The sequence below is a fragment of the Saimiri boliviensis genome, chromosome 18, assembly GCF_048565385.1.
Source record: "Saimiri boliviensis isolate mSaiBol1 chromosome 18, mSaiBol1.pri, whole genome shotgun sequence".
Classification (NCBI taxonomy): Eukaryota; Metazoa; Chordata; class Mammalia; order Primates; family Cebidae; genus Saimiri; species Saimiri boliviensis.
Window position 1 is genome coordinate 24,221,241 of NC_133466.1, and position 22,419 is coordinate 24,243,659.

General features: G+C 36.2%; 1 protein-coding gene across 13 annotated transcripts in view; it reads right to left on the reverse strand.

Moving 5' to 3' along the window:
* CHODL (chondrolectin) overlaps positions 1–22,419 on the reverse strand; it is a 371,149-nt gene that overhangs the window by 265,635 nt on the left and 83,095 nt on the right. Inside the window, exon 3 of one of the 13 annotated variants that reach the window (XM_074389469.1) lies at positions 1,176–1,252. The exons of the other annotated variants lie outside the window; for them this stretch is intronic. The gene's annotated coding sequence lies outside the window, so the exon portion shown is untranslated. The remainder of the gene's footprint in view (positions 1–1,175; positions 1,253–22,419) is intronic. 13 annotated transcript variants of the gene reach the window in all.

The following is a 22,419-nucleotide window of genomic DNA, read 5'->3' on the forward strand; positions in this document are numbered from 1 at the left end:
ATACATTTTCCCATAACTGTGTATATTTGTGATTTTTTGGCAAGTTGTTTCTATTGAAGAAAGAATAAAAGCCATTAACAGATTAAATACAAAGTGATTTCATTTTAGCCAAATCCCTTTATTTTTCTTGTGCTTTTCTGTAAGCATTGATGCAAGGGTCATAAATGGGAAAAATGATACCAAGGATATAAGAGAGACAGAGGAGAATGATAGCATGCCTTCAGCTGGATAATAGAGAGAAGCTTTAAAAAGATACAGAAACCAATGGCACAGAGAAAAAGAGGTCATTTTCTTGTCAGAAATATGATGATTATTGACATGGTTTGGCTATGTCCCCATCCAAATCTCATCTTGAATTGCAGTACTCATAATCCCTACATGTCATGGAAGGGACCTAGTGGGAGGTAATTTAATCATGGGCATAGTTACCCTCATGCATTTTCCAAATCTAATATTTTATTCATGATAGTGAATAAGTCTCATGAGAACTGACGATTTAATGAGGGGCAGTTCCCCTGCATACACTATCTTGCCTGGCACCATGTAAGACATGCCTTTGCCCCTTCTTCAACTTCAGCCATGATTGTGAGGCCTCCCCAGACCTGCGGAACTATGAGTCTGTTAAATCTTCTTTTCTTTATAAATTAACCCAGTCTCGGGTATTTCTTCATAGCAGTATGAAAATGGACTAATACAACTATGATAGTGCCATTTTCTGGCATCATTTTCCCAATATAACATTTTTCTATGTAATTACCAGGAAATCAGAAGGGATTTAACTAATTCAATTTTGGGACATGATCTATGAAGTGAACACCCATGGATGCCTAGAATGGAATCTCTGGTGTATCCAACTGGAATAAAAGACTGAACAAAGAAAACTCTTTTCACAGTCGACCTTTTGGGAATTATTTGACTACCTTTCCATGAAGGAAGCATTACCTGTTAACAACAATTCTCACTAGATATATTAACCACTCACTATATTGGTGACAACGTAATTTTTGAGCAGACTTCTCTCTGCTCAAAGCTTTTTATATTTTAGGAAAAAGAGTATCACTTAATCAGCTAGCTGGCTTCCCACCAGTTTTTCTAACAGTATCTTTTTAATGGTCACATCTGGTAATAAAATAACTCCTTGTTCCCAGGTATAGATATTATGTGTAATTACTCACAGATGGCCAGGGAGCCACCCCACCCCAGACAGCACAGACACATCCTCGGGGTCAGCTTGTCCATCTGTATCAGACTCCTGGAAGAGAACTCAAGAGAATCCATGTTTCAGAATCACTGCCCAAATCTACCTTCAGCTCATGATAAAACTGCCTTTCAGTCCAATAATGTGTATACATTAAAACCTGACCTCTCATCAAGCACAATGAAATAGCATTGATTACACACCCTAGCTTCATGTTGGAAAATGGTTCAATTTATCAGGGAAAAATAATAAGCTATTTAGCTATTTATATGCTTCAAAATGCAACAACCAGAGCTTTTAGGATAAGTTTGTTACATCTTTAGAAGGATAAATGGTCTTAATTCCATTGGTTTGAGAAAAGTATAAAGAAATGCAAGTATTCGTCCTTTCCCACAGTCCTGAAAATAGGTCTCTAAACATTTAGCCATCGATCTCTGGTGTAATCCAGCAACATATTTGGAAGAGCCTGAATTTTACTGGTGTAGTTTGATCTACCCAGGACCAGGAAAATTCTTAGAAACTTCTGTTCATGGAATAGAATTTGTCTTGCTTCCAATTCTTCCTAATATCTCAAGCCCTTTTGATGTGGTCACGTTAAAGACTGAAGAAGAAACAATGAAAACCTTAGGGGAGCAAATACTAGACCCTTTCTTCTCCAAATAAGTCCATTCACTATTGTACATTCTTTTTGTGAGCTCGCTTGTACTGAGCATTTATCACCCAAAGCTTTTTCATATTTGAGAGCCACTTTGTTACCATATATTAGTCTTTAACAAAAATCATATTAGCAATTTAATCTCATCTCAAAGACATCTTTTAAAGGTTTTGTTAAAGGATTTGTTTGCAGCCTGCTCACTGGAGGTGGCTCTTAAGGATTAACAATCACTGTGCAGGAACTGTGAGTCAGTAAATCAGACTTCTCTCAGCTCAGAAGCAAGTGTAAGCATCAGCTGGGGACAGGTAAGTTAAATGATATCCTTCCCCTAGCCACTGCTTCACTTACTGATCTTGTTTGAATATTTGCCCACAACATTTTCCCTGGATGCCTCTGAAAAGATTTTAAATAATGAAGCTTTTCTGTGAGCCATCTGGCAGCTTCTTGGAAAGCAGCAGTGCAAGATGTCCCTACTCACAGAGATTAATTAGATTCCCAGAGGAACCTTTCAAAACTGATCATTTACAACAAGATGCTCACTGCGGGCCAAACGTGCTTTTAGGTAGCACTAGCTGAACTGTTACGCTTATGGGAAATTGACACTTCAGTGGTCATGAGCCTAATTCTCAGGCATAAAGAAGGGGTAAAGGAACCGGCTACAATAACACTGAAGTCTTATGTATAGGGAGAGAGGCAAACCAGTGTCCCCCAAGGAAGGTGAACATCCAGATACAATGAACTATTCAGTCAATAAGCATTTATAGAACACCTACTATGTAGCAGATACTATTAGGCACTAGGAATACGGGGGACGAAAAAGGCACAGTCTTTGTTTGTCTTAGAACGTAGAGAGACCAAGAAGCAAATATAATGTAGTTGAGTTTGAATGTTATTGAAATAATAAAGAAACTAAAACATTAAAAAAGATGAAGACCTGAACTAACCCCAGTGAGAAGTAAACACAGCAGAGAGTACAAACTTGAGAAATAAAAACAATTATTATTTTCTGAAGACTAATTGAATATGGGAGAAAAGCTTTCAGGTTTGGGGAAATGAATAGAGAATTGAGTAGAAGTGTTGATCAAGAGACTCCTAGAGAAGAGAGAATGACAGGGGAACCATCAATGTGTAGTGATGGGTTAAAATCATGGAAATGGATAATAGTCCATTATGCAGTAAGAAAAGGAAAAGACCAAGAACAGATTATGAAAAACACCAAATCTGAGGAGATAACAGAATAAGAGAATCTGGTGGAGACAAGAATGACAGTTGGTGAGCAAAGAGACCAAAATACAGTAGCTTCTGGGATGTCAAAACAAGGAGCAGTCAATTGTGTCAAATGTCTCCGGAAAGTTAAGACTAGAACTGAAAATATCTTCCTCGGACTTGAAAATTAGGGACAGGTATTGAACTTAGCAGGGTGCTCAAGAGAGCCTTGGAAGCAGCATTGCATGCTAGGCATATTGGTGTTTGAGGAGCCATTTAATCTATCTTCCAAAATACCCTTAACTGAAGGACTTAATAAATCATATTGGCTGAGACTAGAATATTTATTTAATGATTATTTTCAACTTTTACAAAAGAAAATTCAGGCCAGCTATAAGAGATGGAGTTTCTGTCAACTTGCCCCAAATATTTTGAATCCAATAAGCTTGGATACCAGTACTGCTCCTGGTGTTCAGGGTCTTCAAAAGACCCTGTTTCTAGGCATTAACCCCTCATTTGCTCTATCATAGAGAAGCCTAGGGAATCCCTGAGCTGACTTTAAGAGCAAATACATACATTATACCCAGCTACATCATCCAACACAGGACGGGCTTCTCTGTCAACTCTTCATCTCATAATCATCTGCTCTTCTATCACTCCCTCACTGTTCACCAATGCCCATATCAGTACTGATACCACTGAAGTTTTAGATAATATTTCACAGCACAGCAACTAATATCTTCTAAAGGGCAATAATTACATTTTAATTTCCTGAAAACTATAAATATGATTATACTGAGTATATTTGTTACAACACTGAATCACTTTTTAAATTTAAACTAACATGTTAAAGTAGCATCCAAACTGTCCTAAGTATGGAAATGTAGGAAAATCATTTTCTCTTCTTCATGATAAGACCTACTTTCTAGAAATTACAAATATAAATGCCAACTGACTCAGTCTGTGAACTTTTGGAAAGTAAAAAAGAAAAATAAGATTAATTTCCCAGGGATAAGCCAAATATATTCTTTATAACAATAGTTGTTTTTCTTACTTGTAATAAATGTTACAGCCTATGAGCACTCTCTGCCCATTTCTTTTTTTATTATTTACTTCATATTTATTTGGAAAATGAGAATTTTCTCAAGTTAATATCGATGATCAGAATCCATGATTTTCATCAAAATTCAGAGTATAGAATTTCCGGATCTTTTCTGAATCCTAAGTGGCTTATTAATTTAGAAAAGACAGTTCCTTAAACTATGTCCTCACAATATCAAACTACATACTCAAAACAGGCATTGAGAAATACTAAGGAAATTAAAACAAAAACTTAGGGAACAGAGTAAACTTGATTGGGAAGCATCAGAGACATTAGGGATGGGTTCATTACTGTGCTATTTTTATTTCATGACCTGGCCTTGATTACTTCAGATTCAATAAGTTTAGAATACCTGACACCCATGAAGCTGGGGGAAAAAATATTTTGTAGCATATAGTTCATCTCAGTGGCCACTTTGTGTGAACTATGTACCTTCCTCCTGCTTTTGAAAAAATCTCCCTTTTTCCTTACTTCCTTTTAGTAGGGGTGATTATATCCTTAACATAGAAAGGCCTTGTGTAGTTTTGTCTTTAGAGGCAAAAAAGAAAGACCAAGCTGAAGAGTCCTGAGGGGAGAAAAAATATCCATGGGACAGTGTAGTGTCAGCCAGAGCAGACAAAGAAACTAGGGTCAGTCCCCCAATCTTGCAACAAAACAGAAGGAATACACTGAGCCACTCTGGACCAAGAGAGGGCCATCAAGTTTGCATTGAAACATCATGTGCATTTCCCTCTATACATAGAATGAATTGAATTCTATTATCAAAGGCTTGTTGTAAAGTAAACCTGCCTTGGTTGTACTGCTCTCTCCTTGTATTTATTTCCAGCAATTTTAGACAAAAGTAGCATCTTAGACTCCTGCTTTCTCACTAATGTCCACTGAGAAAATCTTAACTTTGGTTTTACAATCTTCCTTCTTTGTATCCCTCTGGCTTCCAACACTGGATGTCTATTCCTACCAAGTGTCTGATGGAAACAGATGAGTATGTTAATTTTTTCTGATACTTCTAAAAGCTGGCTCTACACACAGACATGGAACAAATGCTTTTGAAGATAATGTTATTGGAAGGGGGTTGGGAGAATAACTATGATACCAGAATATATTATGATACCAGTGACACTATAACAGTAGTGTCACTTGTCAAGAGCTAGGAAGCAACCTTCCACTTCTTTTTTGGCAATGGCCTGACCCTAATAGAATAGTGTGTCCAGTGTTTATCTTTGCAGTTTACATGAATATGAAGAAATTTGAGATGGGATACAGAAAGGCAAAAAACATAAAATATAATGAGAAAAATAGAAAGCTATCATTTGGAGAAAGAATAAAGGCACTGAGATCATTTACTCTGGAAAAGAAAAGCCCATGAGGAAATTTAATGAAAAGTGTTATAGCGAGTAAAAAAATAAACCAAATTATTCTTCATCTTAACCAAGGAAACAATAAGAGGAAATGTGCTAAAATTAGAAAAAGGGAGGCAGGGCTTGGTTAGGCAGAAGAAAAAATTATTGGCCTTGATGTTGAAACTTTGGAGTATACTGCCAAAAAAAAAGTTGTAAAATTTCTTGGAAATATCAATAACAATCTGTACTAATTGACGAAGACATTTCCCTCTGAAGAAAAAGTTTAAATCAGTATTTTTTGAAGTTCCAGTCCTGAGGCATATTTAGTTTTTTTGTTTTTTTTTTTTTAACTTACCTAAAAAGTAAGGTCAAACAGAAATTCCCAAGTCCAAAACACTTTCTTCATAAACAATATTTAGGTCTCCAACACCTCTTAAGTTTTATCTGATTGGATTTGAGAACACATTTGCACTAAGAGATTATTTTTATTATTTTTACAATGTGGCTTTGTTTCCATTTCTTGCACCGTCATCTCTTTTAATATCTTGGACCCTTTAGCGCTTTGTGGTTATTGAACAGAAGATAAAGACATTCTGGTTTACAGAATATGAGCAATATAAATGGACTCTCTCAACAAGATGTATATAAAAGAGGTTAAAAAAAAAAAGACCTCCAATTTCTATTACTCATGGTCCCATCACAATGGATTTTTTTCATAACATTGTAACAACCTACCCTGTGTGGTTTCCTAATGCCTGGTGAACAAAACAAGGAGGAGAATAAAGGTAAAGATACAAAGGAAGCAAGAGCAAGATCAGGAAACATGTAAGTAGAGTAAGAAGTTTAAATTCTGTCTTGATGGAGGGAGGAGCATTAAAAAATTTTAAATAGAAGAGTTACCTAATCCAATGTTTATTAAAATCATTCGGAAACTGCGAAGAACAGACTGATGTGAAACTAGATATAAGACGTGGTTACAGCTTAAACATGGTGGTGGAAGTCGAGGTGAAGCATTTCAAGTAGACTCTGGAGATATCTAAGAGGTACAGTTGATAAAGCATAATGATAGATTAGAGAGAGCTGGTGATATAAGAGAGAAAAATCCAAGACAATTATCAACTATCTGACTTAACTCATAAATTGAAACCTAATCCCCAGTGTTTTATATTTGGGGTGAGGCCTTTAAGGAGTTAAGGTCATAAGGACACAGCCCTTATGAATGGGATTAGTGCACTCATAAAAAAAACTCCAGATAATTTCCTGGCCCCTTCAGCCATATGAAAACACAGTGAGAAAATAGCTCTCTAAGGTACAGGAAGTGGGCCCTCACCAGACAGGTTTCTTGATCTTTGAGTTCTCAGCCTCTAGAACTATGATAAAGAAATTTGTGTTGTTTATAAATCATCTAGTATTTGATATTTTTGTTATGCCAGTCCAAACAGACTAAGAAATTAATATAAAAAAAGATTGAAAGGATGGTATATTAGGTTGTTCTTGCACTGCTATAAAGAAATATCAGAGACTAGGTAATTTACAATAAAAGAGGTTTAATTAGCTCACAGTTCTGCAGGCTATAGAGGAAGCATAATGCCAGCATCTGCTTCTCGGGCAACCTCAGGAAGCTTTCGATCATAGCATAAGGTAAAGGTGGAGCAGGCGTGTCATTGCAGGAGCAGAAGCATGAGACAGAGAGTGAGAAGAGAAGGGGTGTCAACACATTTTTAAAAGGCCAGACCTCATATGAATTCAGAGCAAGAATTCACTTATCACCAAGGAGATGACCCAAATCATTCGGGAAGGACCCACCCCCATGATCCAAACACCTCCCACCAGGCCCCATCTCCAACACTGGGTATTACATCTCAACATGAGAATTGGATGGGGACAAACATTCAAACTATATCAGATGGAGATGCTTCTCTTTTGACTCAGTTACTCCTAACCCGCAAGCCCGAAAGAACATATGAAAAAACTCCCTGAAAGTTATATGAACTCCTCAAAATCTTTTTCTTCCAAGATCAAAGGCATTGAATCACACAAATAGACAGATGGCCTTTAATATATTTCTGAAGTTATTTCCTTATACATCCTTATTTACTCCTCAAAACACCCTCATAAATTATTTACAAATAAAGGATTGAAGATGTCTAACCACAGAATTAGTAAGTGAGCGTGCAAGCCCTGGAATCCAAATCCCCTGACTTGCTTCACAGCACTTCTGGTTTTTATAAAAGTTTATTCCAAAAACACAAGCAATTTTTCCCTAAGGCACATCATTTCTGAGGGAAAATCAAAATTTCCACTATTCTCTTATATTCAGTATCAATCCACTCATTCTATGATTTTCAGGTTTATTTGGCAACTTTAAAATAAGCTGTTCTCATGGTTTCTACATTCGTACCCCCCGGTGACTGTCTAAAGAGTCATTATGCAGGGTTTTAATTGAATATTCCTAGGACTCTCCTGAAGATTAAAGGTAAGTATTTCCAAGAAGGGGGAAAAAAATGTAATAAAACAGAAGAGTTTAAAGTCAGGTTGTAAGATTTCAAGAGAACCCAGTAGAATAATAACATAATCCCTGCTAAAGAACTAAGTCAGAGTTTTTCTCAGAAAAACTTTTTCAGAAATGAACAATGAGAAATCAAGAGTAGCCATTTAATCATTCACTTAATGCCACCTGCAATATTGAGATGAATCTCCAGGATAATATTTAATTCCATTACTTCAGTCAGGTAAGATTTAACTGAAAAAAGAAATTATAATCATTTTTAAGGTGGCTGAATTTTTATTCAGTTGGTCAACATTGTAAGCTAAAAATTTCTTAGAAAAGAACTGCTCTTTTGCTTTAAACACCTTAATGGACAGGCTCTCACCAGACACTGAATCTGCCTGTGCCTTGATCTTGGACTTTCCAGCCTCCAGAACTGCAAGCAATAAATTCCTATTGTCTATAAGTATCCAGTTTATGATAGTAAAAGTTTATGACAGTAGGCTAAAAAGACCCAGATTATAAATACAAAATTTTTTATACAAAAAGTATATATTATATAAAATGTATATAAATTTAAAATATAAATATATAATATAAAATTATATATTATATATATTTTTAGATTGTATATATATAATTATATATATAGAGAGAGAGAGTGAATTATGAGTAATTGGAGGAATTGGCTTATGAATTATGGAGGCTAAGCTGTAATATGTGTCTTGTAATATGTGTCTGCAAGCTGAAGCCTCAAGAAAGCTGACAGTGTAGTTCCAGCCTGAGTCTGAAGCCTGAGAAACAACAGAACCAATAGTTCAAGTTCCAGTCCAAGTCCAAAGGCCTGAGGACTAGATGCACTGATGGTATAAATACAGTCCAAGGCACTAGAAGACTAATGTCCAAGCTCAGTCAGGCAGAGAACAAATTCTCCCTTCCTCTGTCTCTTTGTTCTAGTTAGGCCATCAACATATTGGTTGCCTACCCACATTGGAGAGGGCAACCTTCTTTACTCAGTTCACTGATTCAAATGCTAATCTATTGTAGAAACACTCACAACACACCCAAAAATGATGTTCAACTTTTTTTTTTTTGAGACAGAGTCTCACCTTGTCACCCAGGCTGAAGTGCAGTGGTGCGATCTCAGCTCAATGTAACCTCTGCCTTCCAGGTTCAAGTGATTCTCCTATCTCGGCCTCCTAAGTAGCTGGGATTACAGGTGTGTGCCACCATAATTGGCTAATTTTTGTATTTTTAGTAGAGACGGGGTTTCACCATGTTGGTGAGCCTCAAACTCCTAGCCTCGTGATCCGCCTGCCTCAGCCTCCCAAAGTCCTGGGATTACAGGCATGAGCCACCACACTCAGCCTAGTCTTTATTTAAATAGTATGTAGTGTGATCTTACTTTCTTAATTTGTCTATCTCTATATTATAATTTCAGGTTTGAATCTATTACTTTAATATAATTATTTATATAGTCAGGTTTTAGCTTACAATTTGCAATTTGATTTTCTTGCTCATCGTATTTCTTAATTTTGTACTCATTTCCTGTCTTGTTTTAGTCAGAGTATTCAGTTTTTATAGTATTTTATTTTCTCAAATGAATATTTATTTTATTATTTTTTTTTTTAAAGACAGGATCTCATTCTGTCATCCAGGTAGTCTCTAACTCCTGGACTTGGGCAGTCCTCTTTCTTGGCCTCCTGAGTAGCTAGGACTACAGGCATGCAACATTACACCAGCCTTCAACTGAATTTTTTAGCTATGCTAATTTATATGGTCTAATTTTTGCTCTGGGGATTATAATATGTATCCTTATTATAGTCTTCTTTGAGTTAATATTATACACTTGGTTAACATTATTTACAATTCCATTATTTACTTTTTATTATCTGGGGTATTGTGGTCAAATATTTTACTTCAGTATGTAAATCTTATTTTTTTTAATTATTGCTTGATATGTTTTGGCTCTGTGTCCCCACTCAAATCTCATCTCGAATTGTAATCCCCATGTGTCAAGGGAGGGACCTAGTAGGAGGTGACTGGGTCATGGGGGCAGTTTTCCCCATGCTGTTCTCATGATAGTGAGGGAGTTCTCACAAGATCTGATGGTTTAAAAGTGACAGTTTCCTCTGTTCACATGCTCTCGCTTTCGCTTTTGCTCCTCTCTCTCTCTCTCTCTCTCTCTCTCTCTCTCTCTCTCTCTCTCTCTCTCTCTTTCTCCTGCTGCCATGTAGGATGTTCCTTGCTTCCCCTTCACCTTCCACCTTGATTGTAAGTCTCCTGAGGGCTCCACAGCCACGTAGAACTGTGCGTTAACTAAACATCTTTTCTTCATAAATTATCAAGTCTCAGGTAGTATCATTACAGCAATGTGAAAACAGACTAATACAGAAAATTGGTACTGGCAAAGTAGGGTACTGCTATAAAGGTAACCTAAAAATGTGGAAATGACTTTGGAACTGGGTAAAAAGCAGAGGCTGGAACAGCTTGGAGGGCTCAGAAGAAAACAGGAAGATGTGGGAATGTTTGGAACTTCCTAGAGATCTGTTGATTGGTTTTGACCAAAATGCTGATAGTGATATGGATAATGAAGTCCAGACTGAGGTGGTCTCAGATGGAGATGAGAAACTTATTGGGAACTGAAATAAAGGTCATTCTTGCTACTGGTATTTTGCTTCTGTCCTAGAGATCTGTGGAACTTTGAACTTGAGAGTTGATTTAGGGTAACTAGCAGAAGAAACTTCTAAGCAGCAAAGCATTCAAGATGTGACCTGGCTGATTTGGAAAGCATTAGATCATATGAATTTACAGAGATTCTCTGAAACTGTAACGTTTTTTCAAAAAAGCAGCAGAGCATAGAAGTTTGTAAAATGTGCAGCCTGATCATGGGGTAGAAAAGAAAAACCATTTTCTGGGGAGAAATTCAAGCTGGCTGTAAAAATTTGCCTAACTATCAAGGAGTCAAATCCTACTAGCCAAGACAATGGGGAAAATGTCTTCAGAGCATGTCAGAAATCTTCATGGCAGCCCCTCCCATAAAGCCCAGAGGCCTAAGAGAAAAAAAAAAAAAATGATCTCATGGCCTGGGCCTACAGCCCTGCTGCTCTGTACAGCCTTTGGACTTGGTGCCCTGCATCCCTGCTGCTCCAGCTCCAGCTATGGCTAAAAAGGGCCAAGGTATAGCTTGGGCCATTGCTTCAGAGGTTACAAGCCCCAGGCCTTGGCAGCTTCCACATGTGTGTTGGGCCTCCAGGTGTGCAGAAGACAAGAGCTGAGCTTTGTGGAGAACCTCTGTCTAAATCTCAGAGAATGTATGAAAATGCCTGGAATCTAGGCAGAAATCTGCTGCAGGGGCAGAGCCCTCATGGAGAATCTCTGCTAGGCAGTGTAGAAAGAAAATGTGGAGTTGGAGTCCCCACATAGAGTCCCCACTGAGGCACTGCTTAGTGGTGCTGTGAGAAAAGGGCCATCATTCTTCTGAATCCAGAATGGTAGATCCATTAACAGCTTGCACTGTGTGCTTGGAAAAGCTGCAGGCACTCAACACCAGCCTGTGAAAGCAGCCATGGGGGCTGGACCCTGAAGAGCCACAGGGGTGGAACTGCCCAAGGTCATGGAAGCTCACCCCTTGCATCAGTGTGACCTAGATGTAAGACATGGAGTCAAAGGAGATTTTGGAGCTTTAAGAGTGCCCTGTTGGGGGCCGGGCGTGGTGGCTCACGCCTGTAATCCAAGCACTTTGGAGGCCAAGGTGGGTGGATCACCTGAAGTCAGAAGTTCAAGACCAGCCTGACCAACATGGTGAAACCCCGTCTTAAAAAAAAAAAAAGAAAAGAACAAAGAGTGCCCTGTTGGGTTTCAGATTTGCATAGGGCCTATGGCCTCTTTGTTTTGGCCAATTTCTCCCATTTGAAATGGGAACATTTACCCAGTGCCTGCACCCTCATTGTTTCTTGGAAGTAACTAACTTGCTTTTGATTTTGCAGGCTCATAGGTGAAAGGAACTTGCCTTGTTTTCAGATGAGATTTTAGACTTAAACTTCTGAGTAAAAGCTGGAAGGAGTTAAGACTTCAGGGAACTGTTGGAAAGGCATGATTGGTTTTGAAATGTAAAAAGAACATGAGATTTGGGAGAGGCCAGGGGCAGCATGATTTGGTTGGCTCTGTGTCCCCACCTAAATGTCATCTCAAATTGTAATCTTCATGTGTCGAGGGAGGGACCTGGTGGGAGGTGATTGGATCATGGGGCAGTTTCTCCCAAGCTGTTCTCACGATAGTGAGGGAGTTCTCACAAGATTTGATGATTTAAAAGTGGCAGTTTCCCCTACTTACTTTCTCTCCTGCTGCTGTGTAAGATGTCCCTTGGTTCCCTTTCACCTTCTGTAAATTTTCTAGGCCTCCCTAACCATGTGGAACTGTGAGTCAATTAAACCTCTTTTCATCATAAATTACCCAGTCTTGGGTAGAATCTTTATAGCAGTGAGAGAATGGACAAATACTTTGCTTTAAATAATCAATTTTCTTAAATAGAACACTTTAAAAACATAATTATTTATGTCCCTCACATGTTGACTATTTTCAGATGCCTATAATCTCCCCTTCTTTAGGTTCAAGTTTTTATCTGGTAGTACTTCTCCTCAACCTGAAAAAAAATTCCTTTAGAAACCTTTTGTAAGGCAGTTCTATTGGCAATATATTAGCATGGGTTTCATGTGTCCTAAACTCTTTATTTTTCTTCCTTTTTAAGGATTTTGTCAAAAGTAAGTTATTTTTCATTCAGTACTTAAAAGATATTCTCCCATTATCTTCTGGCATTCATTATTTCAGATGAAAAGACAGCTATCATCCTTATCATGGTAACCTATATGTAAAGTATCTTATTTTTCTGAATACCTTGAAAATTTTCTGTAAACCTGTGGTTGTCAGCATTTTAACCATGAAGTATGTACAAATATTTTTCCTTGTAATTATCTTGCTATGTTGGTCATCCTTCTTGGCTTTGTGGGTTTACACCTTTCATATATATATATATATATATATATATATATATATAGAGAGAGAGAGAGAGAGAGAGAGAGAGAGAGAGAGAGAAAGAGAGAGAGAGACATAGTATTGCTCTGTCACACAGGCTGGAATGCAGTAACACAATCATGACTCACTGAAGCATTGACCTCCCAGATGCAAAAACCCTCCCTTCTGTGTAGCTGGAGCCACAGGTGTGCATCACCATGTGCCTGGCTAGAGATGGGTTCTCCCTATGTTCCCCAGCTGGTCTCAAACTCCTAGGCTCTAGCAGTCGTCTTGCCTGGGCCTCCCAGGGTGCTGAGATTACAGACACAAGCCACTGTACCTGGCCTGTCTTAAAATTTTTAAAGATATATAATCATTATCTCTTTAAATATTGTTCTCTCATTTTCCATCCAATATTCCTATCATATAAATGTGAGACTACTTGAAACTTCCCTCAGCTCACTGAGACTTTGTTCAATTTCTTCAATTTATTTCTCTTTGTGCTTTATGTTGAATAGTTTACTTTGACATGTTATTAAACTTACTTGTAATGTCTTCTGCAATATCCAAGCTAATGCAAATCTATCAATTTTTTAAATTTTAAACATACCTTATTTTTCAGTTCTAAATTCAATTTCAATTTTGGTCTATTTTATATGTTCAAATATCTCTTAAAATTATCTGTTGGTTAACCTATAAATTTTTAAATATAGCTATAAGTTAAAGTCTGCTAAATCCAGCTATGGAGTGTGTGTGTGTGTGTGTGTGTGTGTGTGCACGCACGCACGTGCGTGCATGCACGCGCGTGTATGGTCTTTTGTTATTAAAATCATAACACAATGCTGCCTTACAGTCTCAGTCTTGTAATATTGAGATCTCATGGTCTTAGTCTTAAAGACACTCAGTATTGAAGTTTGATGGTGCTCTGCCCGTAAGTCCTCCTATAGAGAAAGCCTTGCCTTATATTCAAAGTGATTAAAGACATATTTGAACAGAATCCAACCATAGCTGCCACCTACCTATACCAATGCAGATTTTAATAGATCAAAGATATCAGTCCTGTGGCAACACAGGAAATTGGATTCTAGGCTGAAAGAAAATAGAAACGTTATTAGACTTTCGGTGCTTAAATTCTAAGGCCCCATCCAGAGTAATCATGCCACTAAACAACTTAACTATTGATTTATATACACACATGTATATATTAAAGTTATATATACATCCTTATATAAGAATATATATACTTACTAAAGTACATGTATATATTTATGTAAGTATGTTTCAAAATGAGATTGGTTTCTCTCCAACCAATGATATATTTTAAGACCTCAGACCACAGCAATTTGTGACTGTAAGGCTGTAAGACCATAAGAAGCAAGATAGTGAGACTTAAAAATTGTGATATTTCAAGAGTGTAATGTTTCTCTTTTTCAGACTTTTTTCCAGTATGTACTTGGCAAAATTTACATGTGAAAAAATTACTGTCCAGAGAGGACTGACTTTGCATTTGGGGCTCTTCCAGTTTTAGATCTGGCATGCTATCCTTATACTTCATCAAAAGTTGACTGGTTTCTCTCCAACCAATGAAAGACTTGCTCCTGTGCCTACCCAGCCCACAATCTCTGCAATTGCCCCAAAGTATGGAAGTATTCTCCAGTTCTACCTAACATAGGAAAATAGAAAGTGGTAATTCTTCTGAAATCTTTAGACTTCTATAGACTCCTTTATTCTTCTTGATATTCACAGCTCTTAGATGGCTTTAAAGAAGTGTTTGTGTATATGTATGTGTAGTGTGTGTGCATGTATGTGTGTGTGTGTGTGTGTGTGTGTGTGTGTGTGTGTCTTGTAGCTAGGATTTCTTGTTGTTATAATGGGACTACAGGCTTTTTACTTCTTTCTACATTCCAACCAGAGGCAGTACCATCATCTCTGCAATATTTCTAAATTTTTCTTTCTCTCTTTCATTTTATTTTCAAGCACTACCAGTCTGGTCTTAATCTCCATCTATTTTTTACAATTTCTTCCTTGAATTATTATATACCTTCTTTGAGTTCTTACGAGCTCCTTTGATTTGTAATTTTCTTAACATAGAAAACTTTTCCCTTAACTAGTCTGCTTTTCCTTGGTTTTTCTCCTTATAATGTATGTCATTTGTGCCCTTTTTAGAAATGTATCTCAAACTGGTCTATTTACTTCTCATAACTCTGTTTTAATAAGTTCAACATTGTTGTTTAAAATTATTGTGAGAAAAGATAGAATGAAGTTGAAGCACTTGAGAATTCTGAATTTTAATGAGGGTATTGTCTTAATCAGTCTTTAACAAAATCTATTTTTTCGTTTTGATTTGGCTTGTTTGGTATTTTTTTTTTCTATTTTATTCTTCGTCTGAAAAATGTCTCTGTAGTTTTCTCTGCTTAAGAAATTGTAGATGTTCCTCAATCCACAAGTTCTCTTGGTTGTTATCTGGAAATACTCCATCTTTACTCTCCTCCTCCCTCTAGCACTTTTCCTTAACTAAGAGCTAGATCTCAGATATAAGAACAATTTGCTATCATGTTTTCCCCCTTTACTTTAGATCTTTGTTATATTCTCTGGTTGCCCATCCATCTTTCTGGCTCACTTCACTTTAATCAAATAATAGTTGGCTAGCTCTTTCAAGACTATAACATTTACTTTTACAATTTCCTGCTAAAGATCAGAGGAGATAGGTCAGTACTAAGCATGGTCTCTCTCATCCCAGTCCACATTCCATATATTTGGCAGGTTTATGACAAATTCAGGATATGGGAACACAGCCATTTCCTCTTTCATTGAAAGTGAAGAGAAACTTCACCCTTCCCCACTTTTCTACGCTGCCACATAAGCCAGCTTTTGACTAAATTTATTTCTTTAGCAATTTCTGAGTGAATGAAATGGAGACAAAATGTCTTTTCTCCACAGTCTTTAACTAGAAGCTCTTTCTTCAAATACACATTTAACATGTAACTGAAAACTGAAAAGCCAAGAATGTGATACAATTAGGTTGTGGTTCCTGCAGAAATGCTTTTATACTTCTCACTCAGACAATTTAATCTGGAAAATTTCTTGAGGCTGATGTATTATCCAACATTACTCTGCAGTTAAATTACAGTTGAGAACTAGGAATCCATTTCTTTCCAGAAATAATTCACAAAAGTACATGAAGACTGGGTGATTGTGAGCAGCTTCACGTAGCCAGCATGTCAAAATTGCAACCATCACTACCAACACACTCAGGGGCTTATAAAACTGGTGTAATCAAAGGAGGTCAGCTGAAAGTAATCAAAGTGTTGCACAGTTGGGTATTCTAACTCTACATCCAAATTTAGCATTCCACAGAGTTATATGTATCCCATAACTGGCCTGATTTTTATTTTTGTTGCATCCTTGTCTGGGTTTGATAACAGAATAATGCTTGCCTGGTAGAATGAGTTTTGAAGAATTCCTGCCTCTTCAGTTTTTTTGGAGTTGTTTGATTAGAACTGGTATTAGCTCCTCTTTAAATGTTTGTTAGAATTCAGCAGTAAAGCAATCAAGTTTGGGCTTTTCTTTGATTGGATGCTTTTTATTACTGATTCAATTTTACTACTCATTATTGGTCCATTCAGACTTCCTATTTATTCATGATTCAATCTTGATAGGTTGTATGCATCCAGCAATTTATGCATTTCTTCCAGGGTTATTCAATTTCTTGGCATATAATTGTTTGTTATAGACTCCTATAGTCCTTTTTATTTCTGTAGTTGTAATGTCATCTTTTTTATCTCTTATTTAGTTCTTCTTTTTTCATATTTAATCCAGCTAAATGTCAATTTATCTTTTCAAAAAATAAACACTTAATTTGGTCGATTTTTAAAATATTTTTTGTTTCTATTTCATTTATTTCTGCTCTGATCTTTATTATTTCCACCACTCTATTAATTGCAGGTTTCATTAGTTCTTGCTTTTCTATTTCTTGAAGTGTAATTTTAGCTTGTTTATTTAAGATCTTTCTTTTTTAATATAAACTTTTTTTTCTTTTTTCTTCTTTTTATCTTTAGATTCAGGAGAACAATTGCATTTCTGTTACATGGATATATTATGTAGAGGTGAAGTCTGGGATTTTCGAGTACTATTACCTGAAAATGTAAATTGTACACAATAGGTAATTTCTCATTTCCCAGCACATTCTATCTTTTGTAGTTTCCAATGTATGTCTGTGTCTACCCTTGTTTAGCTCCCACTTATAAGTGAGAACATGCACATAAATAATGTTGCATGTAAATAATGGCTTCCGGTTTCATCCATGTTACTGTAAAAGATACATTTTCATTGTTTTTTATGGCTGAGTAGTATTCCATATTATATATATGCCAGTTTCTTTATCCAATCATCTGCTGATGCACACTTAGATTGATTGCAGGATTTTGCTATTATAAATAGTGCTGCAAAAACATATGAATGGAACCATGATTTTTATATAATGATTTATTTTCCTTTGGATAGATATCCAGTAGTGGGATTGCTGAATCAAATGGTAGTTCTATTTTTAACTTTTTGAACAATCTATATCCTGTTTTCCACAGAGCTGGTACATTCCCAGAGTGTATAAACTTTTTCTTTTTTCCAAATCCTTGCCAATATCTGTTTTTTGTTTTTTTTTTACTTTTAAATAATAGCCATTCTAACTGATGTAAGACGGTATCTCATTGTGGTTTTAATTTGCATTTCTCTGATGATCAGTGATGTTGAGTCTTTTGTCATATGCTTTTTGGCCTCTTGTATATCTTCTTTTGAAAAATGTCTGTCTCCTTTGCCTACTTTTTAATGAAGTTAGTTGTGTGATTTTTTTCTTATTAGGTTCTTTGAGTTTCTTGTAGATTCTGGATATTAGTACTTTGTCAAATGCACAGTTTGCAAATATTTTCTCCCATTTTGTAAGTTGTTTACTCTGTTGATTATTTCTTTTGCTGTGTGAGAGCTTTGTAGTGGGTGTTTGCTGCTATAAACTTCATTATTAGAGCTGCATTTACTGTATTCCATAGGTTTTGGTATGCTGTGTTTCCATTTTCATTTGTCTTACAAATTTTTTAAATTTTATTTTTGATATCTTCATTGACCTATTGGTTAAGAAGCATGTTGTTTAATTACAAGGTATTTGTAAAGTTTCTAAATTTCCTCCTGTTCAATAGCAGTTTCTAGCTTTAAACCATTAAGATCAGAAAAAGTACTTGACATGACTTAAAACATTTTAAATTTGTTAAAACTTATTTTGTGGTCTAATAGATGATATATCCTGGAGAATGTTCCATGTGCATTTGAGAAAAATGTTTATGCTGTAGCTGTTGAATGGAGTGTTCTGCAAATGTCTGTGATGTCCACTTAGTATAGAATACAAATTAAATTTAATGTTTTTTTGTTGGTTTTCTGTCTGGATAACGTGTCCATTGTTCTAAGTGAAGTACTGAAGTCTGCTACTATATTACATTGCAGCTAACTTATTCCTTTAAGCTTATTAATATTTGCTTTGTATATTTAGGTTCTTCAGTGTTGAGTGAATGTGTATTTATGATCATTATATTCTCTTAATGGATTGACTGCTTTATCATTATATAATGACCTTCATTTCTTTTAATGGTTTTTAAAGTCTATTTTACTTAGTATAAGTAAAGCTACTCCTGCTCTCTTGATTTCTATGTGTGTGAAATATTTTTCATCCCTTTACTTTCAGTATATGTGTGTTCTTACCAGTGAACTAAGTCTCTTACAGGCAGTATACACTTGGGCCTGATTATTCTATCCATTTAGCCTTTCCATGTCTTTTAATTGGAGGATTTAATACATTTATTTTCATTTGGTTTTTTTTTCTGTTTTATAGATCCTTTCTTCCTCTCTTAATATCTTTCTCTGTGGTTAAATTATTTTCTCTAGTATTATGTTGATTTCTTGCTTTTAATTTTTGTATACATATTCCAGATTTTTGTTATGTTGTAATTATGAAGCTTATAAAAAAACTTGTTATAGATATAACAGGTAATTTTAAGTAGATAACAGCTTAACTTTGATCACAAGAAACAATAACAACCAAAAAATACTACATTTTAACCCAACTTCTTTCCCATTTTGAATTTTTGATATTATTTACATTGTTTTACATTTCATATTCCTTAACAAATTATTATAATTCCAAGAGTTTTGAATTTTAGTTTTCATATTTAAGATACAAGTGATTTACACACTGTTACAATATTATACTATTCTGAATTTGACTGTATACTTACTTTTATGAATAAGTTTCATATCTTCAAATGTTTTTATGTTACTCAGTAACACCCTTTTTCCAGCTTCAAAACTCCTTTTAACATTTCTTATAAGTCAGGTCTAGCAATGAATTCTCCCAGCTTTTCTTTGAGAAAATCTTTGTCTTTTCTTCATTTCTAAAGAACAGCTCTGCTGGATAAAGTATTCTTTGTCGACTACTTTTTTCTTCAGCACTTTGAATATATCATCGTACTCTCTGCAGGTTTAGAGTTTGCTAAGAAATCTGATGATAGTTGTGTCAGCCTTCTTTTGTGTGTGATATGTTTCTCATCTCTTGCTGCTTTTAGAATTTGTTATTTGTCTTTAATTTTTGATAGTTTGATTATTATATGTCTAAATATACTCCTCTTTGAATTAATTTTGACAGAGACTTCCATGCTTTCTGGACCTGGGTGTTGGTATCTTTCCCAGATTAGGGAAATTTTAGCCATTATTTTATTACATATGCTTTCTGACCCTTTCTTTCTTTGTTCTCCTTCTGGAATTCCTGTGTTTGAAAAGTTTAGTTTCTTGATGGAATTCCATAATTCCCATAGGTTTTTGTCATTCTTTTTCATTCTTTTATTTTCTTAACTCCTCTTACTCAAAAATTTCCTTATTCTATCTTTCAACTTATTGATTCTTTCTTCCACTAGATTAATTCTGCTGTTAAAACTTTCTATTGAATTTTTCAGTTTAATCATTGTAGTCTTCGTCTCTAGTATTTCTATCTGGTTCTTTTTTTACTGTTTCTATTTTCTTATCAATCTTCTAACTTTTTGTGTGTTATTTTCCAAATTTTAGTAAATTTTCTATCGTATATTTTGTAATTCACTAAGTTTCTTTAAGAGTATTATTCTAAATCATTTGTTAGTCATTTTATAGATCTCCATTTCTTTATGTTTCATCATTGGAGCTTTATTAGTTTCTTTTTGAAGTGTCATAATTTCCTGATTCTTTGTAATATTTGTGTCCTTATATTGTTGCATGTGCATTTGAAGAGATAGCCCCTTCTCCTGGTCCTTAAAAGTTCTTTCAAAGGGATAATGTTTTACTATTTAGTCTAGCCTGTGATTCTGGAAGTGCCAGCTGATGATGACCTCAGTGAAACAGAGCTTGTTATGAGATCTGTAGATGGCTGGGCCACTGCCCTTGCTCTGATATCGGGTGGAGCTACTGGCCAGTATTGTGATGGCTCTGGTCAGGCTGGACACAAGATATAATCCCTGCTTGGGAATTTCCACTATTTGGAATCTGCAGTTGGGCATGGCTGCAGGTTGGACTCTAAAGTTACATGGAGACACCGCTCTGGGCAGGTGGGACCTGAGGCCATGCTTCTTAGAAATGTGTGATTGAAGATTGTCCCACTGTCTGGGTGGAGCTGTTGGGTGAGGTTTTGGCTTAGAAAAGTGGCTGTTTGACCCTTCAGATCAAGCAGGACTAGCTGCTACATTTCTCCAAAAAACAGGTGAAAATCTTTCTACCTGGGCAAGATTGTTGGGTCAGTTTTTTAACTGCTCAGAGCCACTGCTTGCCTTTCTGGGTTTAGGCTGGTGTAGAGCTACTTCACATTTCTGATATCTGCAGAGGTGAGAATCTCCCTGCCTATCCTGGGTTATAGGGCAGGTTGTTTGGCTATGTGGAACTGCTGTCTGCCTTCCTGGATAAAGGCAATGTAGACCTTTGCTTTGCTGAGATCCATGGAAGTGGGAGTCTCCCTAATTGGGCAGGGGAGTTGGGTTGGGTTCTTAAGCTGGCTAAGAAGAGTAAGTCTAGTGGCTCAAGCTAGATTCCACCATCCTTCTAAAGTCAAACAGCTCAGCTTTGCCAGTGTGCTATAAGTTTAGCTGGTATCTCTGACTGAGTTTTTCAGCTGGCAGGAAGGAACACTGAGGTACCAAGATCTGTGCACTGGTTACTTTTCTTTGTTTCTACTTAATCCATGGACAAGCAAGCCATGCTATTTATCTTAGTGTTCCCATGGAGTAAGATCAGAGTTGGCTTCCTAGAAGTACCTTGGAATGCAAAAAAAAAAAAAAAAAAAAAAAAAAAAAAAAAAAAGCTGAATTACTTACTCTAGTCTTCCTTCCCCCTTGTAGTATCTGAGCCCAGGAAAATCCTCTCTATCTGATGCTATGCTGACTTGGGGAACAGAGAGCATGGTCAGCAGGAGACTAGTCCTCTTACCCTTCTAATTCAGATACTGTTCATTTCTACATATCATGCTGGTATCTCAGACTTGTTTCCGTATGTTCAGGTTTTTGAGAGAATGTTCTAGTCCATGAATAGTTTGTAGTTAAACTTTCTGTAAGGGGAATTGGGGCACAAGACTTCTTACTTCACCATCCTGGTCTGAAATCTACTCCTTTTTGGTAACACACACAAATATTTTATTCTAAGCTATTCCTTGTTGTATCAATTAGTATTGATGAAGAGAAAAATAACCTCCAGGAGATATATATTAAAATAATTATTGCAAGTGATTGGCTTGTGCAGCTGTGGGAACTTGTTAAGCAAGTCTAAAATCTGTAGGACAGGTTTTGAGTAAGGGCAGGCTGGGACTCTTGGCATAAACTAAAGCTGCTATCCATAGAGCAAAATTTCTTCCCCCTAGGAAAACCTAAATTATTCTTTGAAGGCCTTTCTACAGATTGAATCAGGCCCACTTGACTTATATTCTCTAGAATAATCTTCATTACTAAAGTCAACTTACTATGGACTTTAATTAAATCTTCTATATTAGTCTGTTCTCACACTGCTACAAAGAATTACCTGAAACTGGGTAATTTATAAAGAAAAGAGGTTTAATTGACTCACAGTTCTGCAAGCTGTACCAGAGTCCTACCTGGGGAGGCCTCAGGAAACTTAACAATCATGGCAGAAGGTAAAGGGGAAGCAAGCACATCTTCACATGGTGATGAGAGAGAGAGTGAAGGGGGAAGTGCTAAACACTTTAAAATAAACACATCTCATAAGAACTCACTATAAGAAGAACAACAAGGGGCGAGACAAATACTGTATGATTCTTCTTATATTTGGTATCTAAAATAGTCAACTCCATATCGTCAGAGAATGAAATGGTGATTACTAGGGGTGGGAGGAGGAAAATTGAGGAGTTAC